The following is a 13,592-nucleotide window of genomic DNA, read 5'->3' as shown; positions in this document are numbered from 1 at the left end:
GAAAAGCAAATATACAACCCCCCAAAAAACTACATCCTACAAAAAACACCCAGCAATGGAAACTCTGTAAACGGTGGTGTTTCCTGTAGGTTTACTGCCCCATTTAAGTCCCACACAGGATGAGCGGGAACTGAAAGCAGCAGCAGCAGTAATGCCTGCCTGAGCTCAGATCTGCCAGTGTTTTCAGTGTGGAAACCACAGAGCATTTGTGAGTTGGTTCTAAACCTTCATTCCTGCTCATGCATTCCCGTCGGCTGGGCATTCAGGACATCACGCTGGCCTGTGTGATTCCCTGACCATTGTTCTCGTTTGCCTCGGTCTACATGTTTACATTGTGGGTTTCTATTTCCGGAGGGTTGTGTTTACGCCTGTGAGCGTGTGTGGTTATGGGGAGTTTGGTACTCTGTGAGAGGCTGCTTCTGAGAAGCTATAGACTATAGGTTCTCCACCCACATGGCTTTGGTTGCATTTGAGGATAAAACGAAGTCACTGTGAGTGAGACTTCAGAAACCTCTCATTTTTTAAATTAAAAGGGGACTTCCTGCATAATGTAAACAGTCACTCAGTGTGGTTTGATGAGAAATGGCTCATTATAGAGAACTGTACAGACCAACGACTGCAGAAAAGTGTGGACAGCATAATGTCTCACTCAAAAGGGAAGCAACCACAGGTCTAGCACCTCTGGTGGCAGCATGATGTGTAGCTCCGCCCATCCCCATACATTTCAATGACAAAACCCAAAACCCATTTTCCATCTCATTTTACTCCCCTAAACTCCAGTCTTTCCATCTCCAGTGTCTAATTCCAACACTTCCTTTTCCCTGTGCTAACATTGCTACATTAATACATTTTACCCAGAAATACAATTTTTTAGTATATTTGAGAAATTTTGTTAGGAGGATGAGGACTTAACACACGTCTCCTCTGATACATGTGCAGAAAGTCACCAGCCACCTCTTTTCAACTGCCACCAATCCAGCATTTTTGTGCAGCACGTTTTGTGGAAAAGATGGGGTCCCTAGCTCCACCGCACCAGCTAACAGATGCCTGTGCCTGTTCCCAACCTTCACAGAGACATCTACAGATGAATTCTCCTCTATGGGTATAATGGACAGAGTAGACAGACTGCTGATGTCTCTGGGAGTCAGTGGAACTGCATAATCTGAAGTGATTGAGCTCCGTGCAATACCTTTGGGATGAATGGTCATCCAACATCAGTACCTAACCTGACCTCACAGCAATGTTCCAACATCTAGTGTAAAGCCCTCCTAGCCGAGTAAGGGCTGCTAACTGCCTAACGCTGGGCAAATTCCCTATTAATACCCTTAATTTCAGAAGAAATGTTGGATGAGCAGGTGTCTACAAACCTTTGGACACGCAGTGCAATTCAAATAAGTGAAATTAAAACATGTGACCAAAGGGCCTTGTTCCTGTAGGCCTCACTGCTGCCAAAGGAAGCCGACATTCCCTCTGTTGAGCTGCTGCAGGTAGGAATGAATCCAACACCGACGAGGCCTAGACCAGCAAAGGTAAACACAGCCGAGCATGGATCTGTCCTTTTACCGCATGTCCATTTTGGACAGGAGTGGAGCCCGAGGCCGTACGGGACAATGCTGCACTTCTTTGGGCCTCGAGAGCGGCAGCGCCTGGCTCGCTGCCACCCCTACTCTGACTCTGTTGACAGATTTATATATGTATGTATTTATACACCTTCGTTCTGTGAGGCTCCGTGCACTTTTATAGCACAGGGGAGCAAGCATGAAGGGCAGTCATAAATCTTGAGGGACGACTTTCAGGGTTAGAACAAACAACCATCTCCAACATAAGGCCACAAACACAGGGTTAACACCTCCTCTTAGAAGTCATGGTGCATGTTGGGTGATGACGGAGGCCTTCATGAGGAAGTTTGTCGTTTTAAATAAGCCACACAATGAGCAAACGCCACCAACGATTCCACACTGTATCATCTATTTTAGCACCAAAACAGTGATTAAAGAAGCTGCATAATAGGGACGAAGTCTATAGATTAAATACTGGTTGTGCCCTGTTTTCTGCCTGACTCACAATGTAGCTTTTGTGCTGCACCCACTGTGCCTCGACACAGCATACCCTTCACACTCCAGCCCTTATTGCTTCCACTATGTCATGTTGTGACTTGGATACAGCTAGCTGGCTTGTTACATAAACCTCTATTATGCAACGGTACCATCAAATCCTTTTGCCTGGTTCAGGAGCAAACCTACAAGCAAGATGCTTTATGGAGTTATGAAATAACCTGAGGGTGGAGGAAGGACCACACCTTTCTCCTGTCTAATTTTCCATTTTCCATTTTTATTGAAGTCCAAACATGTACAACTACAGCCTACAGCTTAGCCCCGCCCCTTCAGGCTGTTCGGTTATAAGGAGTGTATTTTTAGATAGCCAAGTACCCAACCCACTCATTAGTACTCTCCCCCTCTCCCACGTAATGCTCCTGACACTGGGAGGGTGAGGACTGACAGATGTGCAATCAGCTACCGGGTTTATTTTTTAGCTGCCACCGATACAACGTCATCAGGTAATCAACAGGCTTGAAGGAAAGCAGCTCTGATGCATCAGCTGGTAGACGCCCATGCCAGCCAGCATCACTCTGAAGTGACAGAGAGAGAGAGAGCGAGAGAAAGAGAGAGAGCGAGAGAGAGACAGACGGACATCTACCCATTTGGAGAGAGCAAGGCCAATTGCGCTCTCTCAGGCTCCGGCTACTGATGGCTGATGATAGGCAGCACGCCCCAGTATACCATTATGTCCTCAGGTCATAGTGGCAACACCTTAGTCCACTGGATTGCTCAAAGCTGTATAATCTTGAACCGCTTTTGAAATGAGGCACAATGCAAGATAACCAATCAAAATAGAGATATTTTTCATAAATATGTCTTAAGGGCATCCTAACGGTTAGGACTTTTAAAGTGATGTCATATATAGGTTACTGATGATACAGGCTTACAGACAGACAGACAAGACAGACAGACAGACAGATAGATAGATAGATAGATAGATAGATTGTACAATTAAAATGGTGACCTATGCATCTATTCTTTGTTACATTTATTACAAGAAATGCAGCAAAAATAGTTATCAGGAATATGCTGATGAATTTAATTATGCTGAAATAAAAATATCATAATTCAAGTAATTTATTTAGTGAAGCTTCACAAAATATAGACACAGCCTTAAGAAACACTACATGCTGACTAAGTCATGACATCGCCTCTGAATGGTGTTGTTCTCTTCGCTCCAACTCCAGTTTCCCTCATCACTCACTTGTCGCAGTAAACCCTGATTTCTCCACGAAAAGGAGAGCGCAGGTTCTACCGAGATTTGAACTCGGATCGCTGGATTCAAAGTCCAGAGTGCTAACCATTACACCATAGAACCACACCTACTTCCGCGCGGCGCTTTTCTGCTATTTGACAGTGAAGCAGTCTGCAGGACGGCGGATCACAGCGTAAACAACGAGAAATCAGTGTTATACGCTTCTTTATACAGACCTCTCTGTAAGATAGCTAGGTTTTAGATTAGTGTTGAACCACATTACAAAACACTGTTCCATGGTTTTAGTTTCGGGTGTTGACTGAGATTTATTTTTCGTGACAACACATCCACCCCTTCCCGTAACTGGTGCATTTTGTTTTTTTTCCAAGCAATAAACTGCCTTATTTATGAAATAAACCCTAACTGTTGCTGTTGGTTAACACAGTGACCGGTCTGCAAACGGTGGGCTTGGTCTTCATACAGCAGCATTATTATTATTATTTTAAAAACACACTAAACTATTAAACCTTCCTATGAAAGAGGCCAACATTGTTCAGAGCATTGCACTGCAGGCCCCTGCTTCCTATACTAACTAACATGCAGTGGTAGGAAGCGAATCATAAAGATTTAGCTATTTGTTATAATCTATATTCAGTATCCCAACCGGTTTGGCCTCGAGACAGAACAAACAGAGCTAGCCGCCTGCCTGCGAGATCTGACATCCAGCAGCAAACTCAGGGATTGACATCATTCGCAAACACCGGCGACGGAAACTTCTGCTGGCTCTCCTCCATACCTGCTGCAGTCTCCCCGAACCCCAAACAGAGCCAGGACATGTAGCTAGAGGGGCGGTGTGACACAGGAAGGCAGCAGCAGCAGCAGCAGCAGCAAAAAACCAACTTAGTTTGTGTCATTGTTGAGCATGATAGCTTTTTAATGACTTTTTGGTAGTTATAATTATGTGAATTAACAAATGAAAATGTCTGAAAAATCACTGATGTTGAAAAGCAAGAACACGGTCAGCGCCAGTGCCTGTGGGGAACCTTTCAGGCCTTCACAGAAGGCCTAGCTAGTGCTCGCAGGAAATTGGAGGGGGGAGGGGGGAGGGGGCAGGTCTCATTACTGTATTTATTTTTTTTATATAATTTTTTAATATATTTTTTTAATAAAGCACCTTATCAGACACTAAGCATATCTGAATCGTGTGAAATTTTAGGTTCATGTGAAAGACCGAGCTGATCTTCGGTTCTGTAATCTAGTGGAGATTTGTGATGAGCCGCACTGACCGCTAACCTCCACCAGAAACACTTCCACACCCATTAGTCAGTTTCCACAACCTTGTGAGCACGTATTGAATTATTTTGTGTTGATAAAGGCACCCTGTGGTAAAAGCATGTCCGAGCCTTCACTGCCAGACACGCCGAGGACCTAGCCTAGCTAATCACGCGCCTGGTCACACGGCTGTATCGACCAAAAAAAGCCCAAACACCAAATTCCCATTTTATTAAACCTATTTTACACTCCCTCGCCCCCCAAAAAATAGTTTAATAATAAACACACACATCCCAAAGTTGCCGTGACTTTCAGGTCTATTAGGAGTACACGTGAACTTCCGACCTATTAGTGCAATCATTTAACAATCGGCTTATTTAAAAGCTTTAAACGTTAAATTGAAACAAATAAAAGCTAAAATAAATAGAAATAGTGGCTTTAAGTAGGTTTTTATTACGTTGTTCGGGTTATTACCAGAGCCGGTTTTACTTAAAACACACAGCACGCCGCCAGAGGGAGCCCGCGAGCGAGTCCGCGAGTGAAGGAGGTTAAATTGAGCTAAACGGCTAAAAACTCAGTTTAGTATTTAACCACTTTTCAAGGGTCTTGCTTTAAAGTTTGCAAAGAATAAATATTTGGTTTACTAAAATAAAAAAAGCAAAGACGACATGCCTTTATTTCTATTTTTCTACAGTGAACAGGACTCGCTCGGGAGCGCCCTCTAGTGTCCGGGAAGATATTCTGACGCGGTAATTCTGCTCTCTACTCTGGTTTTACCATGTACTTCTGAAATGGACCATCTCACGACTAAACCCTCCCCAACACAACGTGGTTCTCTCAACTCACCTCAAATAATGCCCAATTCCCCACAACAAAGATGGTGCTCCATCCAATACTTCTGGGATGAACTGGCAATAAGGTGGTGTGGATCATCCAACACCCTGCCCTCAGCAACCAGATCCACATGATGCACATTTGCATTCCACTCTGTACTATTATGGTGTAATTAGGGTTGTGAGAACACACACCCACAGCAGTGGGCAACTACCTTAGCACCCTTGCAATTGTGGGCTATGTGCCTCTCCCAAGGGCACCTTAGCCCCCACACCAATCCTGAGTATCAAACCAGCGATCTTCCAGTCCCAAGCCTGCTTCCCTAACCTTTAGGCCACAGCTACCTCCTGCAGCCCCAAAAAGATCTTAGCCTGTGGGGATGGTAAATGATCTGCTCCACATCAAGTCAAAGTGAGTCATCCACGATAACGCTGTACACACACCAAGATATTTATAGGGTGTAATTATTAATGGAGGTGGATATGGATCTGGAGGAAGACCAGAAATAATTTCCTCTGTCGTCTTTGTGCTGATAATGAGAGCGTTTTGGTTGCACCAGTCTACTAACCTATTAACACCTTGCTGAAAAGATTTACAGCATCCTTATCAGTGAACAGAGCTAATAATGGAGCGTCATTAGAATAATTACAAACATAAGATTCGGTTCCTGAGCTCTACACTCTTTCTTCATAATACTAAACAGTCTCTAACTGGCACCTGCATTAGAAACATACTATACAGACATTGGATTATGCCAAAACATTTGGGCCACCTCAGCAGACAGGGAGTGGTTGGGGGAAAAATAGATCTTATAACTAATTTATAATAATAATAATAATAATAATAATAATGCAATTTTAGCTTTAAAAACATAGCAGCTAAGTGGAGCTAAGCACTCTGAGTGGTCCAATAGACTAAGGCGCAGTCACTGGTCCACATCCCGGGTCATGCTGCTTGCCATCAGCAGCCGGAGACAGAGAGAGCACAACTGGCTTTGCTGTCTCAGGGGTGGTCTGCTGGGGTGCTGGAGAGCCACGCTTTCCACTGAGCACACTGGCTGCCAGTTTAAAAAAAAAGAGGCTGGCTTTACGTGTTAGAGGAGACCTGTGCTAACCTACACCTTCCTAGACCTCACTCACATTCTTGCAGAATGCAATCAAATCCTCACAGCAATGCTCCATCCTCCAAAATCTAGTAGAAAGCCTTCCTCCTGGAAAGTGACAGGACCAACTCTTTTTAATCCCCTTTGATTTCAGAAGAAACACTGAGCGAGCGGGTGTCCAAATACTTTTGTCCATGCATGCCTTCGAAACCCCGTCTCAAACCTTTGAGACTGAAGCTCTCGCAGTCAGAGAGCATTCTGCACTGTTAGTATAAGGGCAGGGAGGTTTTTGGTGAGAACAAGTAATCACTTGAATGGACTCACTTGAAACCAGATGGACTAGAGCTGGGCAATATGACAATATTTTATCATATTGTGAGAAATGTTGTTATCATGGTACACAATATGCTTTTATGAGTGTATTGTGAATATCGTCAGTGCTTAAAGAACACTGATTATCTGCACATTTTAGTACACAAAGTGTAATCAGTCTTATTTAATTAAATAAAGTGCAGTGTATTTGAATAGCAGTTTATTTTTTATTTACGCTGTTGGTACATTTTGTCTACATGACGAAATATTGTTAAAAATACTGTATATCGTAAAATATATTGATAATATTGTGATAGAAAATGTTTCCATATTGCTCAGCTCTAAGATGGAATAATAATAATTTTTTGGGGGGAGAGGGACCATCAGTCATAATCATATAAAGTGTTCCAAATCCATATATATATATATATATATATATATATATATATTCTACTTTTGCCCCATTTTCTGTTGTGAAATCTCATGTTTGCCTCTTTTTGTTGTGGTTTTCTTGGTGTACTTAATATGTATAATATGTAAATAATTAGAGTAACAAAGAACAATTCCAGTAGTATTTTCCACCCTGGATTACTTCTGCTAGGAGTTTTTAAGCATATAAGAAGCACACCTGGAATCAGAAGGTTGATGGTTCGATCACCTGGACTGGCAGGACATGCGTAGCAGGTGGAGTGAGGGAACTGCACTTTCTCCTCCCTCAACATTACCATTCATGGCTGAGCATGGCCCGACTGTGCCGTCTCAGGAGCCGGTGTAGATGTGAGGGAACCTCTTCAGTGGCATTCAGTGATCTCCTCACCATGATTCCTGCCCCTCAGTAGGTCCAGCTCCGTTATGACATGGCAGACTAGTGACCACTAGATGGCAGCAGTGTGACCGAGTCAGTCAGCATGATAACACATAGTGATTCACTATATGTCTAAATGTTTGTGGACACCCCTTCTTAATGAAGGCATTCAGCTACTTTAATTTGCACTCATTGCTGACACAGATGTGCAAATGCACACATGCACACACAGTTTGTCTAGCTCCTGTAGAGAAGTATTGCCAATAGAATAGGACTCTCTGGAGCAGATAAACATGATCCTATTGGCACCATGCTGCCTAATGCCAGGTGTGGGCTAGAGAGAAATAAAGCCTCGAGCATTGAGCTGTGGAGCAGTGGAACTGTGCTCTATGGAAAGATGGTGGAGCTCCGCCCAATACTTTTGAGATGAGTTGGCCTCACTAACTGAGATCTTGTCAATGAATGCAATCAAAATCCTCACAGCAACGCTCCAAAAAGAAAGCTTTAACATGCCCACACTGGCTAGCACAATGTGATGCAGCTTCAAAAATAAAGGTGCTACAAAAGGATCTTTGACCAGTTCCATAGAAGAACCACCTTTGGTTCTATGAAGCCTATGAACCATCTTCCTCATCATTTTATGAAACGGTCTTCACATTCACACATCCCTTTTACAGTATTCTTTATGGAACCATAAGTGGTTGTTTTATGGCATCACTTAAGAAAACACTCGTAGCACCTTTATGTTTGAGAGTATTGGGCAGAGGGGGGCCGTCCTACCCTGCGATTTGCCAGTCTCTGATGATAGGGCTAGCGCTTAGATGGTTGTGCCACTTGGGAGCTCCAAGACCTAACCATGTTTTATCTGACATGTTGTCCACCAAGTCAAAGGTGGCAAATCTAGGACGGGCACGCAAAAATCCACATCCCAGAATTTTGTTCCCACTGCCTGGATTTGGGGTGTGGGGAGTTTTTCACTTTCTGGATTTGACAACTTGGATCTATGCTATGTCTGTTTGTAGCACCATATTGCATGTATTATTATAAACGCAGCATTACAGGCTAATAAGAAGAAGATGACCGCGCTTGGTGTAGGTCAACCATCAGGGAGCTGCTGAACCGAAATGGTCACAGACATGCACTGTCTGGCTGCAGTAGTGTAAATGAACAACAGGGGGCAATCAAAGCACATGCAGCCAACACAAGTGCATTTAGGCTCTCTGTCTGCGCTTACAGTGATATAGAAGCATGGGGATGTGTGACTGCTCTAATTACATAGTTAGAAGTGTTTGCACTTTCTTTGGGCTGAATCCCGGTCAACTGTCAAGAACATGGCTAATGAGTTTAGAGTGAGAAAGAATTCAGTGTCCTACAAAACGACCTGCTGTAACCTACCTACTGTAAAGGCTTTCAGAGCCCTCAGAATTGAGAGGCAAGTGTAGAGTTTCAGCTTAAGAGAAATGCACAGGCTAATATTATCTGTCCACAACATTACATTTATGATATGATATGAAAGAAATATCGGTGGAGGAAATAAAGAAAGGAAGGAGAAAGGAAAAGGACAAAAGAAGGAAGGAAGTGAGAAGGATGGCATGAGGATGAACTGAAGATAGAAGAAAGAAAGAGAGAGAAGAAGAACGAATAACTGAAAAAAGAAGGAGATGAGAAGAAGGATAGAAAGATGGGGAATGAAAGAGATGCAGAATAAGGGCAGGAAGAAAGGAAAAAAGATTGATGTAAGGAAAGAAGTGGCAGAAGGGAGAAAGAGGAAATTGGAAGAAGGAAAGAGGGAAATGAGAAGAAGGATTGAAAGAAGATTTGGAGGAAGAAGGAAATATGGATGGAAGTGAGAGGAAAAGGGAAGGAAGGAAGGAAGGAAGAAGGAAGGAAGGAAGGAAGAAGGAAGGAAGGAAGGAGGGAAGAAGGAAGGAAGGAAGGAAGAAGGGAAGAAGAAAGGAGGGAAGAAGGGTGGAAGGAAGGAAGAAAAAAAGATGGAAGGAAGAAGGAGGGAAGAAGGATGGAAGGAGGGAAGGAAGAAGGAAAAAATGAAGGAAGGAAGGAAGGAAGGAAGGAAAAAGGATGGAAGAAAAAAGGATGGAAGGAAGAAGGAGGGAAGGAAAAAGGATGGAAGGAAGAAGGAGGGAAGAAGGGAGGAAGGAAGGAAGGATGGAAGTAAGAAGGAGGGAAGGAGGAAGGAAAGACGGAAGGAGGGAAGAAGGATGGAAGAAAGAAGGGAAGAAGAAAGGAGGGAAGAAGGGTGGAAGGAAGGAAGAAAAAAAGATGGAAGGAAGAAGGAGGGAAGAAGGATGGAAGGAGGGAAGGAAGAAGGAAAAAATGAAGGAAGGAAGGAAGGAAGGAAGGAAAAAGGATGGAAGAAAAAAGGATGGAAGGAAGAAGGAGGGAAGGAAAAAGGATGGAAGGAAGAAGGAGGGAAGAAGGGAGGAAGGAAGGAAGGATGGAAGTAAGAAGGAGGGAAGGAGGAAGGAAAGACGGAAGGAGGGAAGAAGGATGGAAGAAAGGGAGGAAGGAAGGTAGGAAGAAGGATGGAAGAAGGAAGGAGGGAAGAAGGATGGAAGGAAGGAAGGAAGGAAGGAAGGAAGAAGGATGGAAGGAGGGAAGGAAGAAGGAAGGAGGGAAGAAGGATGGAAGGAAGAAGGAGGGTAGGAGGGAAGGTAGAAAACTAAATGAACGCTGTTGTTTTGTGTTGCATTCAAACAGTTTATTTTTATTAGTGTTTTGGTGAATGTGTGTGTGTGTGTGTAATGAAGGGGGCTTGCCGTTATGGTGAGTATGGCGGGCTAATGACGGAGAAGTGGAATTCCTTGTGTCCCCAGTTACACATGCCTGTGGGTACAAATGTGTTTGATTGTATTTGTGTGCGTGTATGTGTGTGTGCGCGTGTATGTGTGTGTGTAGTCGCTGATGTGGGTCATTACCCCCCTGGCTCCCCTGGGGAGAGCAGAGAGAGGAGGAGGGGGATGGAGGGATAAGGGGAAGGGGGAGGAGAGGGGGAGAGGGGGTCCCAGGGGAGGAGAATCCAATAAATCAGCCCACCGTCTCTGTGCTGACATGAGACTGAGTCTGTAAAGGGTGTGTGTGTGTGTGTGTGTCTGAGAGAGAGAGAGAACGAGAGAGAGAGGGGGGCACAGAAAGAAATTGAATGTGTGTGTGTGTGTGTGTGGCATAGAAAGAGACAGACAGAATGAGAGAGAGAGAGAGAGAGAGCAGCCCAGTCAGTGGGAAGCTGGTGCTGTTTGAAGGTAGGGGCTTTGATTGTATCTTTTGCTGTGGATTAAAAAAGCTTCTCCAGATGAAGTGATGTTCAGTGCTGCCGCGTTCCTCACGCTCTAACACACTTCTCTGTGGTTCGAGATGTGTGAACTGTTTTTCATGGATCAGTCCAGGATGCGAATAGCATTTACACAAGAGAGGCAGATATAGAAAAGCCCTGGCATGGGCACTGCGCTCGTCTGTCTAATCAGACAGTTTCACCACCAACATTTAATCCCCTTTCACTCAGAACCAGGAGCAACGCCACACACAGCTGCTCTCGCGTCTTTCAGCTGAAGAGTCCTGATCACTACACAAATCTCAATCACTGCAGACTCGGCCTGATCCTACATGAACATTACTGTACACGCCTTCTCAAAGTCTTCGGTATTTCAGGTGTTCAGGCGTCTGGATCCTACTGAGCTGTAACTGAGCCTCAACTCAGAAGACAATTATAAACCAGCTCTTCTACCAGTGTGGATTTATCTCTCAGATATAATTTTTCCAACCTCGGCAGGATGAACAAAGACACTAAAGAAGAAAGAAGGGAAAGAAAAGAAGAAAGTGTGAGAAAGGAAGGAAAAAGTGAAGGAAGGAAAAAGTGTGAGAAAAGAGAGACAGTAAGGGAGGAAAGTATGTATGGAGAAAGAAGGAAGGAAGGAAGAAAGAAAGAAAGAAGGAAGGAAAGAAGGACAAAGGAAGGATGGAAGGAGTAACTAGACAAAGGAAGGAAAGGAAGAAGAAGGAAGAAAGAAATAAAGAAAGAAAGAAAGAAAGAAAGAAAGAAAGAAAGAAGGAAGGAAGGAGTAACTGAACAAAGGAAGGAAAGAAAGAAAGAAAGAAAGAAAGAAAGAAAGAAGAAGGAAGGAAGAAAGAAGGAAGGAAGGAAAGAAGGAAGAAAGAAGGAAGGAACAAGGAAGGAAAGAAGGACAACGGAAGGAAGGAAGGAAGAAGAAAAGAAGGAAGGAAGGAGGAAGGAAGGAAGAAGGAAGGATGGAATGAGTAACTGGACAAAGGAAGGAAAGGAAGAAGGAAGAAAGAAAGAAAGAAAGAAAGAAAGAAAGAAAGAAAGAAAGAAAGAAAGAAAGAAGGAAGGAAGGAAGAAGGAAGGAAGAAGGAAGGATGGAATGAGTAACTGGACAAAGGAAGAAAAGGAAGAAGGAAGAAAGAAAGAAAGAAAGAAAGAAAGAAGGAAGGAAGGAAGAAGGAAGGAAGGAAGAAGGAAGGAAAGAAGGACAAAGGAAGGAAGGAAGAAGAAAAGAAGGAAGGAAGGAGGAAGGAAGGAAGAAGAAAAGAAGGAAGGATGAAATGATTAAAATAGACAAAGGACGAAAAAGAGGAGGGAAGGGAGAATGAAGTAATTAAGGAAGGAAGAAAGATGATGAGAAAGTAAGAAGTTACGACGTAAGGAATGAAGGAAGGAAGAAAAGAAAGGAAGGGAGAAAGACGGGGTATTAAAGTAGGAGAGGGTAGAAGAAAAAGGAAAAGGGAGAAAAGCAGGACAGAGAAAGGAAGGAAGGAAATAAGAAGAAGTGGGAAAGGAGGGAAAGAAGTGAAAAAGGGGCAAATGAAACGACACATTAATTATTCATTTATTCAAATGGTAAATCTTTCATTTTTATATGAGCACCCCTCCCCCTCCTTCCCCACTCCTTATAACTTCAGTGTGAATGGGCAGGCCTAAACTGCTGTGGGCTGGATATGTGGATATTTGCAAGAGACCACTGAAAAAGACAGAGGGACGATATTTTTATGATTACCCCATATTTAGTAAGAGGTACTTACTTATCACGCTTTATAATCACACCATTACCATTACATCAGCACACACACACACACACTGCAGCCAACACAACATCAGCATTTGACACGAGCCCCTCTGCAGTAATGCACTGCCTTGCATCTGACTAGTTCTAATAAATGCGATCCCAGAAGCTGGAAGGAAAGACCGACTCTTGGCATTAAAATTCATAGGAAAAAAATGGCAATAATCCCCTCCACCTCCTTCCCCTCCTGCTCCTCCTCCTCCTCCTCCTGTAGCCTCTCCATTTCTCTGTCTTTTAACCATATCCCTCCTTTTCTGCTTCTTCCTCCACACTACCCCCCACCTCCACCCCCAGCACAACCCCCTCCCCCCTCCGTTTCCTGTCCTTCTCCTCTTTTTTCTGCAGCACCTTGGGCAGGTTGGGCTTTCTACAGTCAGAAAATGACTTTTTTTCAATATCTGTCTCTAATTATGGCCTCAGCTGAAGGCATCATGCCCCTGCAATACCAATAAATGTTGGCAGGACATTTTTTTCTCTGCAGCGAGGGACAGTTTAGCTCGGGTGTTGCAACGGCATAAATGATTCATTGAAAATAGGCAAACATTGTGCGCTTATTTCGTAAAAAAAGGAAAAAAACCCCAAAAGAGCCAGATTAGGCTATGAAATTTGGGCTGGACTTCCTCAGGGAATGTCAAAGACGATAGCCAGCCAGAAGATTCAATGCAGATATCATAGCTCTGTCTTATACTGGCTTATTAACACAGGCTGTGGAAAGTCATGAAACAGCATGCAGTGCACACCATAACAAAAGTAGTCCTAGTAAAGGCGATGATGCTATATAGAACCATGACATCTCATAGAGTAAAGAAGGTGTATGAATGCATAAATGCCTTTAAAGAGGTTCAATGCAGCATTAAAGCAACCATATGCAGAATTG

At 43.6% G+C, this 13,592-nt stretch overlaps 1 non-coding gene across 1 annotated transcript; it reads right to left on the bottom strand.

Moving 5' to 3' along the window:
* Positions 1-3,345: 3,345 nt before the first annotated feature.
* On the bottom strand, positions 3,346-3,417 carry trnaq-uug (transfer RNA glutamine (anticodon UUG)). Its single transcript has one exon. It is a non-coding gene; the product is annotated as a tRNA-Gln (tRNA).
* Between the last annotated feature and the right edge of the window lie 10,175 nt (positions 3,418-13,592).

Source organism: Salminus brasiliensis, chromosome 17 (genome assembly GCF_030463535.1).
Source record: "Salminus brasiliensis chromosome 17, fSalBra1.hap2, whole genome shotgun sequence".
Taxonomy (NCBI): Eukaryota; Metazoa; Chordata; class Actinopteri; order Characiformes; family Bryconidae; genus Salminus; species Salminus brasiliensis.
The sequence above is the reverse complement of the archived record's forward strand: the minus strand, read 5'-3'. Positions and strand labels throughout refer to the sequence as shown.